The sequence below is a fragment of the Staurois parvus genome, unplaced genomic scaffold (assembly GCF_062004578.1).
Source record: "Staurois parvus isolate SC_StPar_1 unplaced genomic scaffold, SC_StPar_1.0 ptg000863l, whole genome shotgun sequence".
NCBI lineage: Eukaryota > Metazoa > Chordata > Amphibia > Anura > Ranidae > Staurois > Staurois parvus.
Window position 1 is genome coordinate 102,135 of NW_028318659.1, and position 27,350 is coordinate 129,484.

At 47.3% G+C, this 27,350-nt stretch overlaps 1 protein-coding gene across 1 annotated transcript in view; it reads left to right on the top strand.

Annotated features, from left to right (window-relative positions):
• Positions 1–3,180: 3,180 nt before the first annotated feature.
• GPR68 (G protein-coupled receptor 68) overlaps positions 3,181–27,350 on the top strand; it is a 51,530-nt gene continuing 27,360 nt past the window's right edge. The window contains exon 1 of the mRNA XM_089655709.1: positions 3,181–3,313. The gene's annotated coding sequence lies outside the window, so the exon portion shown is untranslated. The remainder of the gene's footprint in view (positions 3,314–27,350) is intronic.

Genomic DNA, 27,350 nt, shown 5'->3' on the forward strand with positions numbered 1-27,350 from the left:
TGATTGCATGGAATATTCTCATTTTCTGAGATTGTGGATTTGGGGTTTTCATGAGCTGTAAGCCATGGATGGTATTTGGATGGTATTAATCATTTCCTTTTCAACCTGCATCCGCTGTAATTTTTTGTAAAATGCAATATGGCCACCTAGAGGCATTCTGTACGCACATGGTATACAGAACACCCCCCCACCAATACTTATCTGAGCCTGACCTCGATCCAGAAATGTGCACAAGAGCATATGCTCTCTCCTTCCTCATTGGCTCAGAGACAGCAGTGGAGCCATTGGCTCATGTTACTGTCAATCATAGCCAGTGAGGAGGGAGCAGGGGCGAGGCTCAGGAGAAAGAATGCATAAGTGCCCCCATAGCAAGTGGCTTGTTATGTGGACACACAGTTGGGGGGGGGGGGGGCTTTGGATCCAGGAGTACAAGTGAGATACCCAATAAAAGGGCTGCTTTGTGCAAAACCATTGCACAAAACCAGGCAAGTATACCATGTTTTTGTTTTGTTTTTTAATTTACATTTAGTATCACTAACACAGGTCCCTTAGTGCATTGTGTGATGATTTATTACCATTGACTGCTCAAGCCCTGAAGAAGGGGGGAGGCTTCCCCCCCCTGAAAATTATTGGCTGTAGTTGATGCTCCTAACTATGGAATATTTCATAATCCTTTTAAGTGAAAATTAATTTTTGTAGCAGGCGCTTCTTCGGACACATTCTAGGATTTACTGTCTGTTCTGGCGAGCACTCCCTACCTATAAAGAGAGGCAGCAGCCTAGGACCAGAAGAGGGTCCCCCCCCCCCTCTTTTCTTCATGGCTCGGTTTCTCTAAAGGAAAAAATAAATCACTTGCCTGGCGCCAACATGGCAGCATACATGTGGTCAGCATACTGCCATGGATTGGCGCCAGGAAAGGAAAGTTACGGTAAGTAATAGAATTTTCGGTTTTCCTTGTGCCAACATGCCAGCACCCTGACCACATGTATCCTGCCATGGATTGGCGCTAGGAAAGGAAGTTAATGCCAAGTATTTGATACCATTTTCCTTTTTACGGTAGACCCATCAGTACCAAATTTTCCCTTCTATTTGTCCAGCACCATCATACACACATCAGTCACCAGAAGACAACAAAATTGAGAGGAAATCTCAAGCGTGACTGGTCACTCCAGAGAACACGTCTTCTCTGCTCTAGAGTCCAGTGGCGGCGTGCTTTACACCACGGCATCCGACGCTTTGCATTGCACTTGGTGATGGAAGGCTTGGATGCAGCTGCTCGGCCATGGAAACCCATTCCATGAAGCTCTCTACGCACTGTTGTTGGGCTCATCTGAAGGCCACACCAAGTTTGGAGGTCTTTAGCTATTGACTCTGCAGACAGTTGGTGACTTCTGCGCACTGTGCGCTTCAGCATGCGCTGACCCCGCCCTGTCATGTGACGTGGCCTACCACTTGGTGGCTGAGTGGCTGTTGTTCCCAGTTGCTTCCACTTTGTTATAATCCCACTAACAGTTGAGCGTGGAATATTTAGTAGCCAGGAAATGTCACGGATGGACTTATTGCCCAGGTGGCCACCTATCACGGGACCACGCTTGGAGTCACTGAGCTCCTGAGAGCGACCCATTCTTTCACCAATGTTTGAAGAAGCAATTGGCAACTTCTGCACACTGTGCACTTCAGCATGCGCTGACCCCGCTCTGTCATTATACGTGTCTTCACACGATTTGCCACACGACAATCATGACAAAAACCGCACTACGTTTTAGGCAGCACTGAAAATTACGACACCCAAGCCTGCGTTTTGTAATCATGGCGATCCTGCTGCAATCCCAAAATGCCAAGGTGTGAACGGAGCAGCACTGGTTCCGAGATATACGATTCTGGATTTATTTTGAAACTCACAGAGTTGCTTGTATGACCCTTGAGGGTTAGGGACCTTAGATTGCACGCCCCTTGAAGGTTAGGGCCCTTAGGATTGCACGCCCCTTGAGGGTTAGGGCCCTTAGGATTGCACGCCCCTTGAGGGTTAGGGCCCTTAGGATTGCACGCCCCTTGAGGGTTAGGGCCCTTAGGATTGCACGCCCCTTGAGGGTTAGGGCCCTTAGGATTGCACGCCCCTTGAGGGTTAGGGCCCTTAGGATTGCACGCCCCTTGAGGGTTAGGGCCCTTAGGATTGCACGCCCCTTGAGGGTTAGGGCCCTTAGGATTGCACGCCCCTTGAGGGTTAGGGACCTTAGATTGTACGCCCCTTGAGGGTTAGGGCCCTGAGATTGTACGCCCCTTGAGGGTTAGGGACCTGAGATTGTACGCCCCTTGAGGGTTAGGGCCCTTAGGATTGCACGCCCCTTGAGGGTTAGGGACCTTAGATTGTACGCCCCTTGAGGGTTAGGGACCTTAGATTGTACGCCCCTTGAGGGTTAGGGCCCTGAGATTGTACGCCCCTTGAGGGTTAGGGACCTTAGATTGTACGCCCCTTGAGGGTTAGGGACCTTAGATTGTACGCCCCTTGAGGGTTAGGGACCTTAGATTGTACGCCCCTTGAGGGTTAGGGACCTTAGATTGTACGCCCCTTGAGGGTTAGGGACCTTAGATTGTACGCCCCTTGAGGGTTAGGGACCTTAGATTGTACGCCCCTTGAGGGTTAGGGACCTTAGATTGTACGCCCCTTGGGGGTTAGGGACCTTAGATTGTACGCCCCTTGGGGGTTAGGGACCTTAGATTGTACGCCCCTTGGGGGTTAGGGACCTTAGATTGTACGCCCCTTGAGGGTTAGGGACCTTAGATTGTACGCCCCTTGAGGGTTAGGGACCTTAGATTTTACACCCCTTGAGGGTTAGGGACTGATGTGAATGTACAATATATATGTAAAGTGCTGCGTAAATTGACGGCGCTATATAAGTACCTGAAATAGATAAATAAATATAATTAATGACTAGATATTTTGTTTTCCTATTGAGGCAGTTTATACAGATGGGACCCACATGCATTGTGTTCTGAGTGCCATTAGGAAACGCAAATGTTTTCTTAGGTTTCTATTCCCATTTCCTTTTTTCTTTTACAAAGTAACAAACAGACACCCGTGTGCACTAGGAACATGTGCAACGTTGTAGCTGCCTGTGAATGAAGTGTTCCATGCAGAGCAGCCAGGGAGGAGCGAGGAGGAGAGCAGAGGCGGACGGAGGAAGGATCACACACACAGCCCAGATCTGGGATGAGAGGAGGAGATCTGCCGGATGACAGGGACCAGAGAGGAGAATATCCCATACTACAGAAGACAACTCCATGGATCAACAAGCCCTGCAGGAGCGATGAGGTGAGAACTCATTTCCTAAATTGTATTCATTTCATTTCATTTCAGGTACTTATATAGCGCCGTCAGTGTACGCAGCACTTTACATATATATTGTACATTCACATCAGTCCCTAACCCTCAAGGGGCGTACAATCTAAGGTCCCTAACCCTCAAGGGGCGTACAATCTAAGGTCCCTAACCCTCAAGGGGCGTACAATCTAAGGTCCCTGACCCTCAAGGGGCGTACAATTTAAGGTCCCTGACCCTCAAGGGGCGTACAATTTAAGGTCCCTGACCCTCAAGGGGCGTACAATCTAAGGTCCCTGACCCTCAAGGGGCGTACAATCTAAGGTCCCTGACCCTCAAGGGGCGTACAATCTAAGGTCCCTAACCCTCAAGGGGCGTACAATCTAAGGTCCCTGACCCTCAAGGGGCGTACAATCTAAGGTCCCTAACCCTCAAGGGGCGTACAATCTAAGGTCCCTATCCCTCAAGGGGCGTACAATCTAAGGTCCCTAACCCTCAAGGGGCGTACAATCTAAGGTCCCTAACCCTCAAGGGGCGTACAATCTAAGGTCCCTGACCCTCAAGGGGCGTACAATCTAAGGTCCCTAACCCTCAAGGGGCGTACAATCTAAGGTCCCTAACCCTCAAGGGGCGTACAATCTAAGGTCCCTGACCCTCAAGGGGCGTACAATCTAAGGTCCCTAACCCTCAAGGGGCGTACAATCTAAGGTCCCTAACCCTCAAGGGGCGTACAATCTAAGATCCCTAACCCTCAAGGGGCGTACAATCTAAGGTCCCTAACTCTCAAGGGGCGTACAATCTAAGGTCCCTAACCCTCAAGGGGCGTACAATCTAAGGTCCCTAACCCACATTCATACATACACATACTAGGGACAATTTAGACTAGAGCCAATTCACCTACCAGCATGTCTTTGGAGTGTGGGAGGAAACCGGAGTACCCGGAGGAAACCCACACAGGCACAGGGAGAACATGCAAACTCCAGGCAGGTGGTGCTGTGGTTGGGATTCAAACCAACGACCCGAGTACTGCCAGGCGGAAGTGCTAACCATTTAGCCGCTATATAAAACACAACTAGGGTGCAGAAATATATCAAGTCATTAAATCGGTATTAAACCCAAAAGCAAACATTTTATTATATTGCATCTTACCAAGATGTGATGGCTGCTCTAGTTTTCTTTTTTTTTTTGCCTTGTGATCCAGCCAGTAGGTCTGTTTTTTTTTTTTAACATAACAAACAGTCCTGCATAGGGGTGGATTGACAACTTATGGGGCCCCCAGGCAATAGGGGATCATGGGGCCCGTGTCCTTGCCCAAACTAAAAAAAACCTATGAAAAAGGTACCAGGGGCATCTCATGGGGCCCCCTACTGACCCTGGGCCCTCGGGCAGTGCCCCAGTTTCCAAATGGTCAGTCCACCCCTGGTCCTGCAGATGTAGCAGCTAGAGGAATGAGAAAAAAAAAAAAAACATATACCACTGCCAGGGGTGCTTACAATGATCAGCGTTTATGTAGGACGATTATACAACAGGCACAGCGCTGTCAATGTAACTGCTTTTAAAGTGTGAGCTGGTCTTTGGCTTCAATTTGCTAGTCCATCTAATACGTCCCTCCCCCCAGACTGAGAATGCTGCTCACCAAAGCTGCCCCCTGTGCCCCTTCACGTGCAAGTGAGGGGGGGGGTTGCTTTAATATAGGAGGTGTTACTGGCCAGATCAGCAGGTGAAGGGGGGGGGGGGGCCTTAAAATAATGAAAATGCATTCAATGGTTGGTAAGCTGTAATATACTACTGTTAGAAATTCTGTACAGAGCCCTACAGGACAGACGGGGTACATGTGGTTTTTCTGCTTCACTGCAACCAGGAAACTCTATTCGGAGAAAAGATAGTATACCAGGGGTCTCCAAACTGCACCTCGGGGGCTGGATGTGTTTTTTAACAGAATAAATGGTCCTGCAGATGTAGCAGCTAGAGGAATGAGAAAAAAAAAACATTTCCCACTGCCAGGGGTGCTTACAATGATCAGCTTTTCTGTAGGACGATTATACAACAGGCACAGCGCTGTCGCTGTAGCTGCTTTTAAAGTGGGAGCCACTGTGCTGCCCTTACGTATGAAAGAATTGTATTCCTGAGTCTACAATCGTAATCATGTCCTGAGAAAAATACGGGAACGCCAACGCTGATCATCCTCTAAAGCTGGCTATACACTGGGCCAGGGGCGGACTGACAACTCATGGGGCCCCCGGGCAATAGGGGATCATGGGGCCCGTGTCCTTGCCCAAACTCAAAAAAGCCTATGAAGAAGGTACCAGGGGCATCTCATGGGGCCCCCTACTGACCCCGGGCCCTCGGGCAGTGCCCGAGTTTCCAAATGGTCAGTCCACCCCTGACTGGGAGATTTCTGAACGCTTGAAGGAAAATTCCCGGTACATTCAATGACTTGATCTCATTCTCAGATGAACTACACAGAGAACTGGAGGGGACGAGGGACCTGATGAATGTTAATTAGCATGCTGTTTAGGCTCAAAAAAACTCTGGAAAAAACAAACACTGGTAAAAGCAGTTTTTAGTAGCATTTCAGTAGCTACATCGTTACATTGTTACATAGTTAGTCTGGCTGAAAAAAGACAAAAGTCCATCCAATTCAATCATAGTAGCGTTCAGAAGCCTTCAGAAGTTTGCTTTTTATTAACGGTTTTATAGTACATGTACTACAACACAGGGTCTGGGGAGAGCGGATACAGTGAACGCGGGGTCCGGGAAGAGCAGATATAGTGAATGCGGGGTCCGGGGAGAGCGGATATAGTGAATGCGGGGTCCGGGAAGAGCGAATAGAGTGAATGCGGGGTCCGGGGAGAGCGGATATAGTGAATGCGGGGTCCGGGGAGAGCGGATACAGTGAATGCGGGGTCCGGGGAGAGCGGATACAGTGAATGCGGGGTCCGGGAAGAGCAGATAGAGTGAATGCGGGGTCCGGGAAGAGCGAATAGAGTGAATGCGGAGTCCGGGAAGAGTGGATATAGTGAATGCCGGGTCCGGGAAGAGCGGATATAGTGAATGCCGGGTCCGGGAAGAGCGGATATAGTGAATGCCGGGTCCGGGGAGAGCGGATATAGTGAATGCGGGGTCCGGGGAGAGCAGATACAGTGAATGCGGGGTCCGGGGAGAGCAGATACAGTGAATGCGGGGTCCGGGGAGAGCGGATACAGTGAATGCGGGGTCCGGGGAGAGCGGATACAGTGAATGCGGGGTCCGGGGAGAGCGGATACAGTGAATGCGGGGTCCGGGAAGAGCGAATAGAGTGAATGCGGGGTCCGGGGAGAGCGAATAGAGTGAATGCGGGGTCCGGGGAGAGCGAATAGAGTGAATGCGGGGTCCGGGGAGAGCGGATACAGTGAATGCGGGGTCCGGGGAGAGCGGATACAGTGAATGCGGGGTCCGGGAAGAGCGGATATAGTGAATGCGGGGTCCGGGAAGAGCGAATAGAGTGAATGCGGGGTCCGGGAAGAGCGGATATAGTGAATGCCGGGTCCGGGAAGAGCGGATATAGTGAATGCCGGGTCCGGGAAGAGCGGATATAGTGAATGCCGGGTCCGGGAAGAGCGGATATAGTGAATGCCGGGTCCGGGAACAGCGGATATAGTGAATGCCGGGTCCGGGAACAGCGGATATAGTGAATGCCGGGTCCGGGAACAGCGGATATAGTGAATGCGGGGTCCAGGGAGAGCGGATACAGTGAATGCGGGGTCCGGGAAGAGCGGATATAGTGAATGCCGGGTCCGGGAAGAGCGGATATAGTGAATGCCGGGTCCGGGAAGAGCGGATATAGTGAATGCCGGGTCCGGGAACAGCGGATATAGTGAATGCCGGGTCCGGGAACAGCGGATATAGTGAATGCCGGGTCCGGGGAGAGCGGATATAGTGAATGCCGGGTCCGGGGAGAGCGGATATAGTGAATGCGGGGTCCGGGGAGAGCGGATACAGTGAATGCGGGGTCCGGGGAGAGCGGATACAGTGAATGCGGGGTCCGGGAAGAGCGGATATAGTGAATGCCGGGTCCGGGAAGAGCGGATATAGTGAATGCCGGGTCCGGGAAGAGCGGATATAGTGAATGCCGGGTCCGGGAACAGCGGATATAGTGAATGCCGGGTCCGGGAACAGCGGATATAGTGAATGCCGGGTCCGGGGAGAGCGGATATAGTGAATGCGGGGTCCGGGGAGAGCGGATACAGTGAATGCGGGGTCCGGGGAGAGCGGATACAGTGAATGCGGGGTCCGGGGAGAGCGGATACAGTGAATGCGGGGTCCGGGGAGAGCGGATACAGTGAATGCGGGGTCCGGGGAGAGCGGATACAGTGAATGCGGGGTCCGGGGAGAGCGGACACAGTGAATGCGGGGTCCAAGGAGAGCGGATATAGTGAATGCGGGGTCCGGGGAGAGCGGATATAGTGAATGCGGGGTCCGGGGAGAGCGGATATAGTGAATGCGGGGTCCGGGGAGAGCGGATATAGTGAATGCAGGGTCCGGGGAGACTGCACATGTGCACAAACCGCAGTCACATAGCTAGGGGGTGAAATGTTCACTGCAGGGGCAGACTGACAACTCATGGGGCCCCCGGGCAATAGGGGATCATGGGGCCCCTGTGTCCTTGCCCAAACTCAAAGAAGCCTATGAAAAAGGTACCAGGGGCATCTCATGGTGCCCCCTACTGACCCCGGGCCCTCGAGTTTCCAAATGGTCTATCCACCCCTGGTTCACTGTGACTTTTACCAAGACCTGGGTCACACTTTAGCATTTTGCAGAAAAAGATGTTTGAAAAAAGTCAGGAACTTTTTCCAAAACACAAAACGTGGTGTTTTGGTTCAACAGACTTCAATGGAGTTGCTGCAGAAATGCATGTACTGCGTTTTGATGCATTTTTTTAAACCTGCCCAGCAAACAGTGCCCCCCCCTAAAAAAAAAAAATCCTGAAAAATGCGTCAAAAATGCATGTGCAAAGACGCAAACACGCACCGCAAAAAAAGCGCTGCAGAAATGGATCAAACGCAAACTGCATCGGTGCGAACCAGGCCTTACCCGTCTTCACTGGATCAGGGAACAGCAATAAAAAACGGATGAAACAATGTTACTATTCTTACTCTTGGAGGTCTCTTTGTAAAGCAGTGAATGTGACTTTCCCCAAGCATTCTCTGGTGGAGAATCAGTCACTGTCATTTGAAACACAAGAACCTGGAAGATTCACCTGCAGAGAATGTTTGCTGAAATTCAGATTCGCTGCTTTTTTAGAATACGCCCCATTAGGTCAACAGCGCCAACATGTTCTGCAGAGTTTTGTGGAGTACAATCCGGGGAAATCACAAAATAGACACAGGAGGATTATTAGAATGGAAGAAATCATGAAACAAAAGGTGGAAGGGCCCCGCCCACAGGAGCTTACGCTCTTGGAAAATTTGGGAAATGTGGCGAGAGGGCTTTTCTTTCTTTATTTTTTTGGTGCAAAAGGACCGGGCTATACACAGAATTCAATGCCAAGGCTGCAACCAAACTGTCACCTAGAACACGTTTGTGAGAGGACCCAGAATAAGAGCGGTTGGGGGGAGCAGATTTTGGGAATAGCGGGGGCAGGGGGGAGAATCATAATGAAGATACGTTGTAGCAATCAAAAGTACAGATGTATATGAGGTCAGGGCTGCTGTTAGAAACCACAGAGCCCCATACAGCCAGCCTGACAGGGCCCCCTTGAAAAAAAAAAAAATAACACCAAAAAAAAAAAAAACCCCACAGTTTACTGTGCTTTAGTTATGAATGAACACAGCGAGTGATCAGTGCTGATCACTCAATTGTGTTCATTCAGGAAATTTAGGAGCTGGTTAATGTGACTATATATATATATATATATATATATATATATATATATATATATATATATACATACATATACACATACATATACACACACACAGTGGGGATCGAAAGTTTGGGCACCCCAGCTAAAAATTTGTATTAATGTGCATAAAGAAGCCAAGGAAAGATGGAAAAATCTCCAAAAGGCATCAAATTACAGATTAGACATTCTTATAATATGTCAACAAAAGTTAGATTTTATTTCCATCATTTACACTTTCAAAATAACAGAAAACAAAAAAATGGCGTCTGCAAAAGTTTGGGCACCCTGCAGAATTTATAGCATGCGCTGCCCCCTTTGCCAAGCTGAGACCTGCCAGTGCCATGGATTGTTCTCAATCATCGTCTGGGAAGACCAGGTGATGTCAATCTCAAAGGTTTTAAATGCCCGGACTCATCTGACCTTGCCCCAACAATCAGCACCATGGGTTCTTCTAAGCAGTTGTCTAGAAAACTGAAACTGAAAATAGTTGATGCTCACAAAGCTGGAGAAGGCTATAAGAAGATAGCAAAGCGTTTTCAGATGTCAATATCCTCTGTTCGGAATGTAATTAAGAAATGGCAGTCATCAGGAACAGTGGAAGTTAAAGCAAGATCTGGAAGACCAAGAAAAATATCAGACAGAACAGCTCGCAGGATTGTGAGAAATACAATTCAAAACCCACGTTTGACTGCACGATCCCTCCAGAAAGATCTGGCAGACACTGGAGTTGTGGTACACTATTCCACTATAAAGAGATACTTGTACAAATATGGTCTTCATGGAAGAGTCATCAGAAGAAAACCTCTTCTACGTCCTCACCACAAAAATCATCGTTTGAACTTTGCAAATGAACATATAGACAAGCCTGATGCATTCTGGAAACAAGTTCTGTGGACCGATGAGGTTAAAATTGAACTTTTTGGCCGGAATGAGCAAAGGTACGTTTGGAGAAGAAGGGGCACAGAATTGAATGAAAAGAACCTCTGTCCAACTGTTAAGCATGGGGTTGGATCAATCATGCTTTGGGGTTGTGTTGCAGCCAGTGGCACAGAGAACATCTCACGAGTAGAAGGAAAAATAGATTCAATAAAATTTCAGCAAATTTTGGATGGTAACTTGATGCCATCTGTGAAAAAGCTGAAGTTAAAGAGAGGATGGCTTCTACAAATGGATAATGATCCTAAACACACCTCAAAATCCACGGGGGGGATTACATCAAGAGGCGTAAACTGAAGGTTTTGCCATGGCCTTCACAATCTCCTGACCTCAACATCATTGAAAATCTATGGATAGACCTTAAAAGAGCCGTGCGTGACAGACAGCCCAGAAATCTCAAAGAACTGGAAGACTTTTGTAAGGAAGAATGGGCAAAGATACCTCAAACAAGAATTGAAAGACTCTTGGCTGGCTACAAAAAGCGTTTACAAGCTGTGATACTTGCCAAAGGGGGCAGTACAAGATATTAACTCTGCAGGGGGCCCAAACTTTTGCAGACGCCATTTTTTTGTTTTCTGTTATTTTGAAAGTGTAAATGATGGAAATAAAATCTAACTTTTGTTGACATATTATAAGAATGTCTAATCTGTAATTTGATGCCTTTTGGAGATTTTTCCATCTTTCCTTGGCTTCTTTATGCACATTAATACAAATTTTTAGCTGGGGTGCCCAAACTTTCGATCCCCACTATATATATATATATATATATATATATCTCAGACCCTTCCCCCACACTCCATCCTGAAGGATCCTATTGTGTGCTTGCAGCTGCCAGTGGGAAGGAGAGGAGGGAAGCCGGCACCGTGGGGGCCCAGGCAGCTAGGTGAGTCAGATGTGCACAGGGTGGGTGATCGGCATGGTGGGTGGGGCAATTACTGGAACCGATGCCCTGTATGGCTCTCCCTGCAGCAGCTGAAATCCAGCGGGAAGGAGAGGAGAAGAATCCAGCTTTCAGATGCTGCAGAAAAGAGTTATACAGGGGATCGGTTCCAGTAATCGCCCCCCCACCGGTCCGATCACCCTCCGTTCCCACATCCAATTCGCCTGGGCCCCCCTGTTGGCCTGGGCCCTGTACAGGAGACCTGGTGGTACCCCCTTATCCACGGCCCTGTATGGGGTGTACAGAAGAGACACTCCAGGATACCTGGACATTTGTGAAATGAGAGAGACAACATTAAAGGGGATGCCTAAAACAAAGCTGAACTCCAGGCTGATATAAAATACCCAAACGAATGCCGCTCTGAATTTTTTTTTTTAATACATCATTAAATCTAATTAAAAGGCAAGCAGTGCAAGGACCTGGATCTGACCTGGCATCAGCCTCTGGCAGTCTCTGTACAGCAGAGCTCAGACTGGGAGAGGGAGAAGTAGCACAATGAGGCTGTTTTGCTGCAGTAGTCATGTGCCAATTAGAAGCATGCTGATAATAGGAGAGAGCGGAGTGACAGATGAGCTCATTCGTTTGCCGCTTCTCCTTTCACTATCCAATCACTGGCTGGGGAAGGATTACTGAACCGCAACAGAGAAAAATCAGGTTTCCTGCCCTGCCAGACAGGACTGTGTAAAAACAAAAGAAAAAAAAAAAAAGAAGGGGGGCGCACCAGCCTTGTGCATTACCTAGGGGGATAGCTTTATTAATCCGAAGGAAAATATACTCACAAACATTGTGGAATACAAAAGCGTGTCAGAAACAAAAGCGACCAGTACACAGGATCAGCTCCCAAACTCGTGAGAACCCTCTTAAGGCATTTCAAGGAGCGGTCTCCTCTTCCTCAGAGCCCGAGTTAGTTCCTGCGGGTTTTCCCCCCAAACCCCTAAAGGGCAGCAAGGCCAGTGCTAGTATTTGATGCACGAAGGATCTGTTACGGTTCCATCTTTGTACACCACTCTTGAGCACAGGGGACCAATATATTTCTGTTATACAAGGACTGTGCTGCGTAGCTGGTTAAATCGCAGGACTGGATGAACAGAAATTACAAATCCTTTAGGATTTCAAAAAAATGGGTGCAGCACGGGAGAAATTCTGAGCATAGCACCAAGGAGGGAAGGTATCTAAAAGGTCCTACATTTTGTTGTAGAGGTGGTTCATGGCTTATAGAGCAGTTAAAAAAGAAATAAATATATATATGAAATTAAAAAATACATATAAATTAAATAAGTAAATAAATTATATATATTTTATTTACTTTTTTAATTTATATGTATGTATGTATATACATAAATATTTGTGTGTGTGTGTGTGTGTATTTATTAATTACACACACATTAAAATGTATATATTTTAGTGTGTGTATATAGATATATATATATATATATATATATATATATATATATATTTTTATTTATATATTTATTTTTTTTAATTCTTGTACTTATATAGCGCCGTCAATTTACGCAGCGCTTTACATATATATTGTACATTCACATCAGTCCCTGACCCTCAAGGGGCGTACAATCTAAGGTCCCTAACTCACCTTCATACATACACATACTAGGGCCAGTTCATCCTCAGTTTTCTTTTCTGCCAGCAATGTCTGATGTTCATCAATAGTGAGCGAGAGGCCATAGGCAACTTCTACAACAGTACCATTATCCTGCACTAGTACGCCGAAGCAACAAGCGACCGGAAAAATATAGATTGAACAAGTATTCTTTACTTGGCACAGCTGACTCTGATCACATGCTCACTCGCACGAACTGCAGAAAGCTTCAGGTGGTGACGAAAAATGTAAGGCTCCATTCATACTCGTGCAATTTCCATTAGGACTTTACATGACAGCTTTGGTTGGGTGCTGTAACGGAACCGGAACCCAGACCGCACTGAGTTTTTCCGTTATAGCACAACTTCCCCTGTCCGAACACCATCCACGGACCACGCCCTTGAAATCCCTCAGGAAACAGACAATACCCAGCTCTTCATAATACAGGAAGCCAACAACTCTTTATTTTACACAAACAACATGTTTTATACAGAGGGCGGGGAAACACAACCAGGAACAGGAAATACATCATCAGCCCGCCCCAGCCCACCCAGACACAGAACAATGGGATGAAACACATGGTAAAGGACATCGACCAACCCCCACACCAATACACAAACAGTACATCCCATAATAGTTGGCTGGACAGGAAGACACAGCACAATGGGGGGGTAGCACATGGCAAACAGACAATGGACAGCCATGTGGCCTAGACAAAGGAACACACATTATACACAGGACTCAGACATTCACATACACACCCTGTACCCCTTAAACAGGCACAGGGTGGGTTAAACAATGATTTGGGGAGATGACACAGAGGTCCCTCCACCCCCAAAAGTCACTCCCGTCACATATCTCCCCTTTCGGCAGGAGACTAACGCAGGAGTAGATCCCAGACGGATGTACTCTGAAGTTAGTCTGCACCTCCAGTCCCCCAATGCCAGCACCCGCACAGTACCCCATGCAAATTGTCCCACACCAAGCGTTACTCACCCAGCCAACCTCTGCCTCTCCCGTAAAACATACCCACCACTGGGGAGAAGTACGGACTGGTCCTTCTCCCAGAAATCCTCTCAGCCGCTGGAGAGAAGACAGGGTGGCTGGGCCGACTCCATCCTTCTGTAGGGGATCTGGGCCAACTACCCAGCATCCCTGGGGTATCCAAGTGGTGACTGTAGTTGCTAGGCAGAGGCCAGTGGCACTCTGCCCTGGTGCCAGCGCTTCTGCTGGGGACCCCACATCTGCTCCGGCTAACCGTGGGGGAGGGAGGCTGTCTTCCTCCACTCCCAGACTGTGGATCTGCTGCTGGGATGGCATTCCTCTGTCACTGTCCCCCTGGTGCCCAGATCCTGGCTTGGGAGGGAAAAGAGTTTCCTCCACTTTGGCTGACTGTGGGGGAGGGAGGACAACAACCTCCTCTCCCTTCTCACGCTGGGCCTCTGAAACTACCACAGGTGTGGGGCAGAGGTCCTGGACCCTCTGTCCGGTTGTCAGCGCTTCAGCTGGCAGCTCCCCGGATGGTTCCTTAGAAAAAAAATCAGTACAATCCCCAGTCTCTGGAATGGCTAAATGTCCAGGGCACGGGCTGGTGGCTCTTGAGTCCAGTGCCAGCACTTTGGCAGGTGACTCATCACCCCCAACGTCCTCCATTGAAAAATCAATTAGATCCATACATTCTGGGATCTGTACTTGGAGGGATGAGCCAACTTCTCCATCTTCCATACCCTCATCCAGTTGTTGGACAGACACGTCCCTCCATCCAAGCTCATCCCATGTAGAAACAGGATCGTCTAAATACACCAGCACTTGCTGCATCTGCCATAAGACCTCTGTTTCCATAGCTGCAGGTGGTATCTCTCCTCTCCTGCTATCTGAACCTTGGATCCTGGTGGTGGTTTGGATGTCCCAGACTGCAGGTGATTCATCACCCATAACATCCTCCAGCGAAAAATCCATTAGATCCATACATCCTGGGATCTGTAACTGGAGGGATGCGCCGACTGCTCCATCTTCCACACCCTCATCCAGCTGTTGGACAGACGTATTTGTCCATCCACGCTCTTCCCATGTAGAAACCGGGTCATCTAAATAAGCCAGCACTTGCTGCATCCGCCATAAGACCTCTGTTTCCATAGCTGCGAGTGGTATCTGTCTCTCTTCTCCTGCTCTTGGATCCCGGTGATGGTTTGGATGTGTTTACAGGTTGGAAGCACAATCCCACCGCTGCCACCAATGTAACGGAACCGGAACCCAGACCGCACTGAGTTTTTCCGTTATAGCACAACTTCCCCTGTCCAAACACCATCCACGGACCACACCCTTGAAATCCCTCAGGAAACAGACAATACCCAGCTCTTCATAATACAGGAAGCCAACAACTCTTTATTTTACACAAACAACATGTTTTATACAGAGGGCGGGGAAACACAACCAGGAACAGGAAATACATCATCAGCCCGCCCCATCCCACCCAAACACAGAACAATGGGATGAAACACATGGTAAAGGACGTTGACCAACCCCCACACCAATACACAAACAGTACATCCCATAATAGTTGGCTGGACAGGAAGACACAGCACAATGGGGGGTAGCACATGGCAAACAGACAATGGACAGCCATGTGGCCTAGACAAAGGAACACACACTATACACAAGACTCAGACATTCACATACACACCCTGTACCCCTTAAACAGGCACAGGGTGGGTTAAACATAATGATTTGGGGAGATGATACAGAGGTCCCCCCACCCCCAAAAGTCACTCCCGTCACAGGTGCAACTTTGGCTTTGACTGTTGCACAACTGTCGCATGGATAACATTAAGATGCAACTTTTGAGAGTTTACATTGCAATCTATGGCACACCCAAGTCACATCAAAGTAGTAACCACTGAACAGAGGGATAAGCAGTGCTGGGGGGTAACCAAGAGGGGCATCAGCAGTGCTGGGGGGTAACCAAGAGGGGCATCAGCAGTGCTGGGGGGTAACCAAGAGGGGCATCAGCAGTGCTGGGGGGTAACCAAGAGGGGCATCAGCAGTGCTGGGGGGTAACCAAGAGGGGCATCAGCAGTGCTGGGGGGTAACCAAGAGGGGCATCAGCAGTGCTGGGGGGGTAACCAAGAGGGGCATCAGCAGTGCTGGGGGGTAACCAAGAGGGGCATCAGCAGTGCTGGGGGTAACCAAGAGGGGCATCAGCAGTGCTGGGGGTAACCAAGTGGGGCATCAGCAGTGCTAGGGGTAACCAAGTGGGGCATCAGCAGTGCTGGGATTTACTATTGAGTGGGGCATCAGCAGAGCTGGGAGTACGATGGAGGAGGGGATCTGCTGAATGAGGGTACTGATAAGCTGGAGATCGGCTGAATGAGCATACCAATGAGCTATGGATCTTCTGAACAGGGGTACTAATGAGCTGGGGATCTGCTGAGTGGGGTTACTACTGAACTGGGATTCTACTGGGCCCTTTTGAAACAAATACAAAACAAAAACCAAAACACACACAGGGCATTTGCCAAGCTTCACTAAAGCTTCAAAAAAGCATCAAAGAAGCATGAAAAAAGTCGAAGCAAGTGTAAATGAGCCCTAATATAGCAATGTCACTACTGAGCCAGGTGGCCACTTACTGGACAATTTGGTTTGTGGCACTATATGGAGATGTGACTAGATCGCCCTCCCCCCCACTCCTTATATAAGATCGCTAGTAGCCACTGTTATTCATGACTTGATAAAGCGCATGCACGCGAGACGCGTTGTCATGGCAACCAGCTTAGATTGCAGTTCAGCCTGGTTCTTGGTGGCCGACTTCTGATCCCTCCCGGAACCCTTGACGTCAGTTCCGATGTGCCATGGTCCCCGGGACGGCCAGCTTGCTTCCATTGATCAAGGAATCCCCTTTGTGTTGCCATCCACTCCGGCTTGGGGGCTCATGCTGCCTAGGTGAGCGGATATTCCATCATGGCCAGGGGTGTATTTACCACAAGGCAAACAAGGCATTTGCCTAGGGCGGCATTTTTCAGGGGGGGCAGCACTGCCCCGTGGAAGAAGGTACACACGCGGCATGGGGACTTGGGGGGTTCCGAGAGAGGAGGGCGAGTTTCATGACGGTGTATGCACAGCCCGACTCTCGTTCCCGGGGACGTTCAGAGCTGTGAAGGTGAGTGTCTCTCTTTCTTTCGCCATGGGGGATGGTGGCTGGTATATGGGGGGCAGTGGTAGTGGAAGGCTCTCTTGGGTGGGGGGCTGGGGTGTTGTTGGTCAATGTTAGTCTCTTTCTGGGGGGCGGGGTCAATTTTTGTGTTGCCTAGGGCAGCACAAATCCTAAATATACAACTGATCATGGCCACAATTGGGCGTTAACATACTGCTGTTGGATGATACTGTTCTTTTATCGGAATGAATGTATATCTTTCACTGCTGAGGTATTACAACTAGAAGCCTAACGTCGGCCATACGCGGGTTGAATTCCGAAAGAATTTTCTTTCGAAAATCTTTTCTAAGAATTTTTGTTCAAATTTTGCACCATAATTGGGCCACAACAGCCGATTTTCGAGCAACCATCAAATTTGAGTAAAATCGGGCATGTTGAAAATTTTCAGAAAAACGACATAATTTCTAATCAACGATGGGAGAAATTTAATCAAAAAAAGAAAAAATAATGAGCTTGAGCCATGAACTGGAAAGAAAATAAAATTCTTGGCTATGAAATTTATTTTCTGTAGCAACATGAAATGAAATGAAAGGCTTGGTTGGTCGAATTTTTAAATCAATGGTGGCACCATCTGATTATAAAAATGCATGAAATTTCCGATTTTCTAAAGAAAACGTAGAATGGACATGTTGGAAATTTTCTGAAAAACTAATTTCTAATCAACGATGGGAGAAATGTAATCAAAAAAGAAATGAGCGTGAGCCGTGACCTGGAAAGAGAAAATTATTTTCAGTAGCAACACGAGGTGAAATCAAAGGCTTGGTTGGTTGAATCTTGAAATCAATGGTGGTACAGACTACAAAACGCATAAAATTTTGTAAAGAAAATTTTGTTCAGAATTTGACCCTTGTATGAACTGCACTGGTCCCTTGAGCGCTGTTCCTTTGGACTCTATTTATAGGGTGACAACCTGTCTATCATAACAGGAGAGACTTGTGTGGTCACCATCGGGCACCCTGTGGTCCAACCTTCGATTCTTCTCTCATCTCATTACCCCTGCAGTGGTTCTCCCGTAGATTCCAGCTCTTCATGTTCTGTACGGTCAATTATCCTAACTAACTGTCACCTTCCCCTCTGTGGGAGGATATGAACAGCTTGTTAAGAAGCTCTGAGCATTGACCGCGCATACGTTAGCAGCATAGCGAATGTCTCATTACAGACACTCAGGGGGCAGCAGGCAGATCCGATGACAACTCCAGGGAGACCATCATGATAAAGCCACGAACACCGGGAGCAGATCTCTAATTTATCAATAGATAGAGCAGTACAGTCCTTGTATGCCACAGAATTGAAAAATAGTATTCCGGCCCGCGGTGCCTCTACTCGCCCGTTCCACAATGTAGGATGTTCTGAATATGAGAGCTATTATCAGCAACATGGAGACCGCTTGAATCTTTCTTGCATTGCAGAGCGATTCAAGCAAAGATGGAACTGATGAGATGCAAGCCCCTTACACCACTAATAAGATGTCCATCAGATTGGGTTCACACTTCCAAATGCACAAACCGCTCACATTTTCAAATGCCTGTTAAAGTAGATGTAAGCCCAGCCACTAAAATCTCACATAACCATCATCGTGCCCACATGGAAGAAAAATATATTTGAAATACTACAATTTTGGCCATATTCAGTATTTTGCAATAGATACATTTTATAGATCTATTATCTATATAATTTTTTTTTTATATATCACACACACACACATACATATATATATATATATATATATATATATATATATATATATATATGTAATATATAAAAAAAAATATTGATATATGTAACACACACACACACCACTGAAATGCACTTTTTATATATTCTTCATATAAAAAAGTCATTTTGACATTTTTACATATATTTGTAAATTCATTCCAAAATTGTAGATAAAATGTATTTTTAAAGACATACAGGATATTTGAAAATATTTTTCATATATTTGGATTAGTGTGTATATATATATATATATATATATATATATATATATATATATATATATATACATACAGTGGGGCAAAAAAGTATTTAGTCCCCACCAATTGTACAAGTTCTCCCACTTACAAAGATGAGAGAGGCCTGTAATTGGCATCATAGGGAGACCTCAACTATGAGAGACAAAATGAGAAAACAAATCCAGACAATCACATTGGCTGATCTGGAAAGAATTTATTTGCAAATTATGGTGGAAAATAAGTATTTGGTGAATATGAAAAGTTCATCTCAATACTTTGTTATATATCCTATCCTTCAATGCCTTTGCTGATGGAAGGAAGTTTGCACTCAAAATCTCACGATACATGGCCCCATTCATTCTGTCCTGTACATGGATCAGTCGTCCTGGTCCCTTTGCGGAGAAACAGCCCCAAAGCATGATGTTGCCACCCCCATGCTTCACAGTAGGTATGGTGTTCTTTGAAAGCAACTCAGCATTCTCTCTCCTCCAAACACGACGAGTTGTGTTTCTACCAAACAGTTCTATTTTGGTTTCATCTGACCATATGACATTCTCGCAATCCTCTTCTGGATCATTCAAATGCTCTCTAGCAAACTTCAGAGGGGCCCGGACATGTACTGGCTTAAGCAGGGGGACACGTCTGGCACTGCAGGATCTGAGTCCCTGGCGGCGTAGTGTGTTACTGATGGTAGCCTTTGTTACATTGGTCCCAGCTCTCTGCAGGTCATTCACTAGGTCCCCCCGTGTGGTCCTGGGATTTTTGCTCACCGTTCTTGTGATCATTTTGACCCCACGGGGTGAGATCTTGCGTGGAGCCCCAGATCGAGGGAGATTATCAGTGGTCTTGTATGTCTTCCATTTTCTAATTATTGCTCCCACAGGTGATTTGTTCACACCAAGCTGCTTGCCTATTGCAGATTCAGTCTTCCCAGCCTGGTGCAGATCTACAATTTTGTTTCTGGTGTCCTTCGACAGCTCTTTGGTCTTCACCATAGTGGAGTTTGGAGTGTGACTGTTTGAGGTTGTGGACAGGTGTCTTTTATACTGATAACAAGTTCAAACAGGTGCCATTGATACAGGTAATGAGTGCAGGACAGAGGAGCCTCTTAACCCCTTCACGCCTAAGGGTAAAACAAATCTAAATGCCTAAGCACAATTCTGCAACGTTGACATGTGTTAGTAGAACCGTACAGATCATCACAACTACTTTGTACATCCAGGTGGATTATACCTTGTTTTTTTCAGGACAAATTGGGCTTTCATTTAGTGGTAAATGGTAATGGATAGCTCCTATTTTTTTTTTTTATTATTAAAGGAAAACTGGGCCAAAATAGTAAAAAAAATCATTTTTTTAAATTTAACTGTGTTTCTTGTTACGACCATAACCTACCACCAAAGAACAACCCAAAATACATTCTCCAGTTCTTGTTGATCGCAGTGATACCATATATGTGTATGTTATTTGTTGTTTGTACCCGTAGTACAGTCCAGAAACAATAGTGTGCATTTTGTTTGTCTTTTTTTTTTTTTTTTACATAAAACACACTGTCACTGCCATTAACATTAACACTAACTGACACTGATACCAATTTTTTTTTTAAATCCTGACCTTTGACCCTGACCTTTGACCTTGACCCTGACCTTGACCCAAACACTAACCCTGGTACTGAACTAGATCAAACCTTGATCTAGGTATTTTTCTTTATTTTTTATTTTATCTTTTTTTTTTTTTTTACAAACTTTTTTTTTCTCTATCTCAGGAGTTCGAGAGATACAATGTATCTCTCTTCTCCATTCATAGAGAGAGAGAAAACAAGGGGGCCGGGCTGCACAGTGATTGATCACTGTGATAGCCAATCAGAGGCTATCACAGCGATCACGTGACCCGGAATCGGGAGTCCCGGGTCCCGATCGTTAGAACGGGACCCGGGGCTCTCAGTGACACCGCGGTCTTGGTGCTGGGAGCGCGCCGAGCGGCGCGCTCCCAGCACAAAGACAGGTACGCAAATATGCGGCCCCACGGAAAAAAGCCCAGGTCCGTGAGGCCGCATATTTGTGTTACGTCGGCGTCAAGGGGTTAAAGAAGAAGGTCCAGGTCTGTGAGAGGCAGAAATCTTGCTTGTTTGTAGGTGACCAAATATTTATTTTCCACCATAATTTGCAAATAAATTCTTTCCAGATCAGCCAATGGGATTGTCTGGATTTGTTTTCTCATTTTGTCTCTCATAGTTGAGGTCTCCCTATGATGCCAATTACAGGCCTCTCTCATCTTTGTAAGTGGGAGAACTTGCACAATTGGTGGCGGACTGAATACTTTTTTGCCCCACTATATATTATATATATATATATATATTATATATATATACATACACACACACACACACACATTTATTGAAAAATATAGAATACAGCCAAAATTGTAGTATTTCAAATATATGTCAATATATTTGGGAAGAATATTTTTAAATATAATTAAAATATACTTTTCTTCCATGTGGGTGGCGATAACATTTCAAAAGTCATTTTTAATCTTTGCCAATCTTCAGCTTTTATTAACCGCCAGCTGTCCAGGGCAAATTTTGGCACATTAAAAAAAAAAAAAAAAAAAAAAAAAAAAATCAGCATTTCTGGCTACAAAATGACTTGCAACCCAAACACATATTTTCTGAAAGCAGAGGCCCTGGAGAATAAAACGGTGGCTGTTTCAATCTTATTTTTATAAAACAAACATTTGTTTTCCAACATAATCCAAAATGTCACACGAGATCAATTTTCAGGAGACATTTTTAAAGCTAGCGATTGAACTTCGGTATCAGGCAGATCATACCAGTAATATATCTGTAGTGCTGCCACCTTAAGAGCCATTTGTTTTGGGTTACACTCACCCCCCCCCCCCCCTCCCCATTTCCTGCATGGCCAGGCAAAATGCATTTTCCAACTTCCATTCAGAGTCAGTGACCAGTCCATGGGCTTGTTTTTTGTTGTTTTATTTGGGATAAACACTTGGATAGGGTCTAGGGTTACATTATATGGGATGGCCAACTTGACTTGAAACAATAACTTTGAGGACAAACTTTCTAAAGTCTGTACAAAAATGATGCATTCTGGACTTTCACTGCCTCAGGAGTGGCATCAGTGTCTTGATGGATCAGTAACAGTCTGTTGGTTCCCTCTTTATGAGCCTTTTCAGACCCCAGTTGGAAACTGCCCATCCACCTGGCTGCCTTTGAAGAGCATCTCAGAGCAAGAGATTCTAGAACAGACTTGTAGCCCTGCCCCAAGTAGAAATGGTTGGGTATAGCACCTAGCAACCCTCTTTCCTGTAGGCCCGGGGGGTGTAGAGGTACTCTCACTGTCCTCATGTCCTGTAGCGTTGGGTAAACTGCTTTCAGGCCTTCCGCTGAGCTAGTTTTTTTCCCAGCTTGCAGACTATCCTTCCTCAGTGGACTGCAGGGCAGTGGAGCTCCCTCTGTCAACTTCCTTCTCCCATTCCAGGCAACCCCCCCCCTCTCTTCTCCGGGATCCCCTCCCAGGCTACAGAGCAACACACCTCAGTACTCCATCTTCCACCCAACTCACCTGCTGGCCAGGCTGTTACATATTTATGGACAGATTAGGCCACCTTGCCAGGCCTCCTGCCTGGGGATTGGCCAGATTCCCATAAATATCTAGATCAGCACCTTCTGACCTCCACCCACTAGTTTCTAGAAACTATTCCAAGCTTCTAGAACCAGGGGGAGGTACCAGAACCCCAACCTGTAGATCCCTCCGGCCTGCCTAAAGTAAAAACTCACCGACTCACACCCAGTCGTCTAACTACGCTACAAAACTATGTACAGCAGCGGGTGCTAAATATTACATAAAAAGACATAAAACATATAGAGCAAAGGGTGACAATATTTAGTACACCAATATGTTTAACTAGGTCTAATATACAATGGAGGGAATCATATCTCAATTGCATACAAGGCCAATCAATCCTCTGTTTAAAAAGTTGAAGTCTTCTTAGAAGTAATGTGAGCAAGGCCTGCACTGCTCTTTAAACTGTCCTGAGTATCAGAGTACTTGGAACAAGAAAAAAAAAAAACACCTTTAGAAGAAACATAAGAATGAGAAATAGAAAGAATGAAAGATATGGATCTCTCCACCCTCCTGACCACCAACCACACTGTGTAAGTAAGATAAAAGCGTATCAGAAGGATTCTACTAAGGCGGGTCCTCATTACTATTCCACAACTCCCACACCTTATTACATTGTCTAGGGAATCATGCAACCGCGCCATGAGTGTTTCTGTCTTTAAAATGGTTGTAAACCTCAGACATGAAATATGAACAAAGCATATCCCTCTATAGTGTGTACGTGTCTCAATCCAGAGTACCAAGTGTCATTTCTGTCTGCTGCCTCCTTCCTCCAATATCAGAATGAATCACTTCTAACAAGTTTTCCCTGACACCAAGAGAAAAATGGTGACAGGGGAGGGTGCGCCAGCAGATTGACAGCTTGTGAGCGGTGTGGATGGCAGGGGCGTATTTACCACAAGGCAAACAAGGCACTTGCCTAGGGTGGCATTTTTCAGGGGGGCAGCACCTCCCTCCAGAACAAGGGATGAAAAAACGGACACGCGCGCCATGGGAACCAGGTGGGATCCAAGAGAGGATATAGGCTGTGGGGTGGGGGGGTAGTGGAAGTCTCTCCTGGGTGGGGGCAGGGGTGTTGTTGGCCAATGTCAGGCTCTCTCCGCAGGAGGGAAAAGGGGGGTGATGGTGTTGGTCAGTGTATGTGTGTGGACAGACGATTTTTGTTTTGCCTAGGGCAGCACCAGTGGTGTATTTAGATTTTGTGCTGCCCTAGGAAACACAAAAATTTTGCGCCCTGCCCCCCCCCCCCCTACCCAATGAGAGAGCGAGAGAGTCAATAAGGCAGGCCATAGACGGGCCGTTTATTGGCCGAATTGTCGGCCGATAAACGAAAAATAGGTTGGTGCCGTTGCCGATGCTGCCACCATCGTCCATGAAAAATGGCCGTTTTTTCGTGGATTTTACAGCTTGACCGATAAAAGTAAATGAGACAATCCACGGAAAATGGCCAATGGGTGGGCCCCACTAACGACGTGAATATCGGACGATTTTTCGTGCGGATGATCCGTCTATGGCCTTCATAAGTGTGTGTATGTACATATGATGCTCTCTCTCTCTCCCCCCCCCCGCCCCCCCCCCCCACTCTCTCTCTCTCCCCCCTCCCTTCTCAGATCATATGGGGCTGCACACACACCTCCTCCAAGGGCTGCTGATCTCCGGGCAGCAGGAATGAGGGGGGGAGGTGTGTGCAGTCCTATACGATCTGTCAGTGTAGGGAGGGAGGCAGGGAGATCCCACAGAACACAACACAGCTCACCTCCTCCGGGCTCTTTCCTCTCCTCTCCCTGCTCCAGGCTTTCCCCTTGTCCTGGCTCGTCAGCTGCTAGAGGGAGATACACGAGCATCACTCTGCAACTGCCCTCTCCCACATCGATCCTCCTGCTGTCTGTCCGGGCCACTGCAAGAGTACAAGTGCCACCCCCCTAAAAATTGCCTTGTTTGCCTCGCGGTAGATACGCCTCTGGGCAGCACAAAATCTAAATACACCACTGGTAGAGGGGGGGGGGGGTTGTCTCTTCCCTCTAATCATCTCTCAGTGCTCTCCTCACTGAGCTCAGCAAAGTGTAACTTCAGCCTTCCGCCCCCTTTTTTTTGAACGCTCAGATAAGCTTTAAAAAAGTCAGCACTTTGAATGGATGTACAGAAAAAAAAAAAAAAAAAAAAAGACTGCAGATAAACAGGTACAACTTATGTAGGAGGATTGGTTTCAACTTCGGATCACCTGGGGCTGGTCACTTCACTGGGTATATGTAAGAGTTCACAACCACTTTAATTCTAGCATAAAGTGGTAAAAAGAGATGGAGGTGCTCTTCAAGTATTTTCTTCGGCTCGTCTCCCCCAACTCTCTCCTAAACTGCTGAGGTACATACTTAAGGCAGCGAGATATCTTGTCGCACTCAATTGGGGTGAAAAAAAAATTTTCCCCCTATTGAGTGCGAGAAGATATTTCGCTGCCGTAGGGATGTAACTCAGCAGTTTCTTAGCAGTTAAGGAGAGAGGTGGGGGAGACGAGCCGAAGAGAAATACTTTAGGATTGAAGAGAATAGCTGATTCAAAGAGGCGTTGCAGTATATGATGAACCGACCACCAGGAGGGTTCAATACATGGACATTGGCAGTATATGTGGATAAGAGAGCCTCGCTCTGACATCTCCCGCAATGGTCGCTGGCCGTAGAATGCATGAAAGGATTTTATATGAAAGATGAGGTTGCATTGAGTAAATCGAGCCAAAACATGTCAAGATTTACAAATTGCCCACAGCTGGGAAATGGCAACAAAATTGTCCATAGGCGACGCGTTAAAAGCCTTTACCGGTCATCAGCCTAGAATTCAGCGTGAAATTATGGTCCTAGAATTATTGCTCTCATGCCGTTTGTGGCCGTACCCCACATGTGGGGGGCAATCACCGTTTACATACGATTTCTGGACCTATGCACACATTTGCCTTTGCATGTATGCAGTGGTGTATTTAGGTTTTGTGCTGCCCTAGGCAACACAAAAATCGTCTGCCCCCATAGACACAGACCAACACCACCCCCCCTTCCCCCTTCCGCAGAGAGAGCCTGACACTGACCAACACCACCCCTTCCCCACACCTGTGAGAGCCTCCCACTAACCCCCTCCCGGCACTAGAGAGAAAGACACGCGTCTTCACAGCTCCGGACATCCCCGGGAATGAGAGTCAGGCTCTACCCTATCAAGCAGCCCACAACCTCTCTCGGATCCCATCTGGTTCCCATGGAGTGCATGTCCCTTCTTCCATCCCTTTTTCTGGAGGAGAGGTGCTGCCCCCCTGAAAAATGCCACCCTAGGCAAGTGCCTTGTGGTAAATACGCCCCTGCATGTATGTGCAGGGGAACTTCTAATTGTTTTTAGTTTATGGGGTTTTTTTTAAACATTTTTCCCCCATTTAAACTTTTTTGCCATCACAAAAGGGGGCCAAAAAAGCCCCTTTGTGATACGCTCTTTCAGCGTTACCTATAATGCTACCACCTCCCCCTCACTCCCCCTCTCTGTTGGGGTCCCTCAAGGCTTCGTCCTCGGGCCCCTTCTCTTCTCCATCTACAACTCCTCCCTTGGCCAACTCATACACTCTCACAGCTTCAACTACCACCTCTATGCCAACGACACAGAAATCTATCTCTCAACCCCCCACCTCACCCCCTCAGTCTCCGCCCGAATCGCACACCTACGGAGTGACAGACTGGATGTCGCTCCACTTCCTTAAACTGAACCTCTCCAAAACCGAGTTTTTTGTCTTCCCCCCCCCAGCCCGCACACCACCCCCCATTGACTTCTCCATCACATCCAACAACGCCACCATTAAACCCGCCCCGCAGGCCAGAGTACTTTGTGTCATTCTGGACTCCAACCTATCCTTCCAGCCCCAAGTCCAATCTTTAACAAACTCGTGCAGACTCCACCTCCGCAACATCGCCAAAATCCGCACGTTCCTAACCCCAGAAACCACTAAACAGCTCATCCACTCCCTCATCATATCACGACTCGACTACTGCAACTCCCTCCTCACTGGCCTGCCTCGCTGCTGGCTATCCCCGCTTCAGTCCATCCTGAATACGGATGCCAGACTCATTCACCTTTCCCACCGCTCCGTTTACACCACCCCCCTCTGACAATCCCTCCACTGGCTTCCACTCAGTGTCCTCCACCCCCCTCTGCCAATCCCTCCACTGGCTTCCGATTGCGCAACGGATCAAATTCAAAATCCTAACGCTGACGTACAAAGCTGTCCACCATACTGCCCCAAACTACATCACGGACCTAATATCCAAGTACTGCCCAGCACGCACACTCCGCTCCTTACAAGACCTCCTCCTCTCTAGTTCCCTGGTCTCCTCCTCCCATGCCCGCCTCCAGGACTTCTCCAGGGTGTCACCCATCCTCTGGAACTCCCTGCCCCAACCCATCAGATTATCACCTACTCTCCTCTCCTTTAGGCGCACCCTGAAAACCCATCTCTTCAGGGAAGCCTACCCCACCCCCTGCTAACTTGACCGACCTCCTCCACTCTTCCTACCACTCCATCCCCCACAGCTATCTCCTCCTGTACCACCATCCCCTCCCTCCTAGATTGTAAGCTCCAAAGAGCAGGGCCCTCGATCCCCTCATGTTTTGCATTGTATTGGTGTTATTCTGTCACATGTTCTGTCCCCCTTTGTAATGTACAGCGCTGAGCGAACTATTGGCGCTTTATAAATACTGTATAATAATAATAATACTGTAGCTTTGAGCAGGTGTGGAGACATCTTGGTGCAAAGCAGTCAGTTGAGCACAGATCTTGCTCGGTAAGATTCTTCTCTTTCTGTAACAGCCGGGGAATGACAGGTCTGAAAGTGGAAGTGACAAAA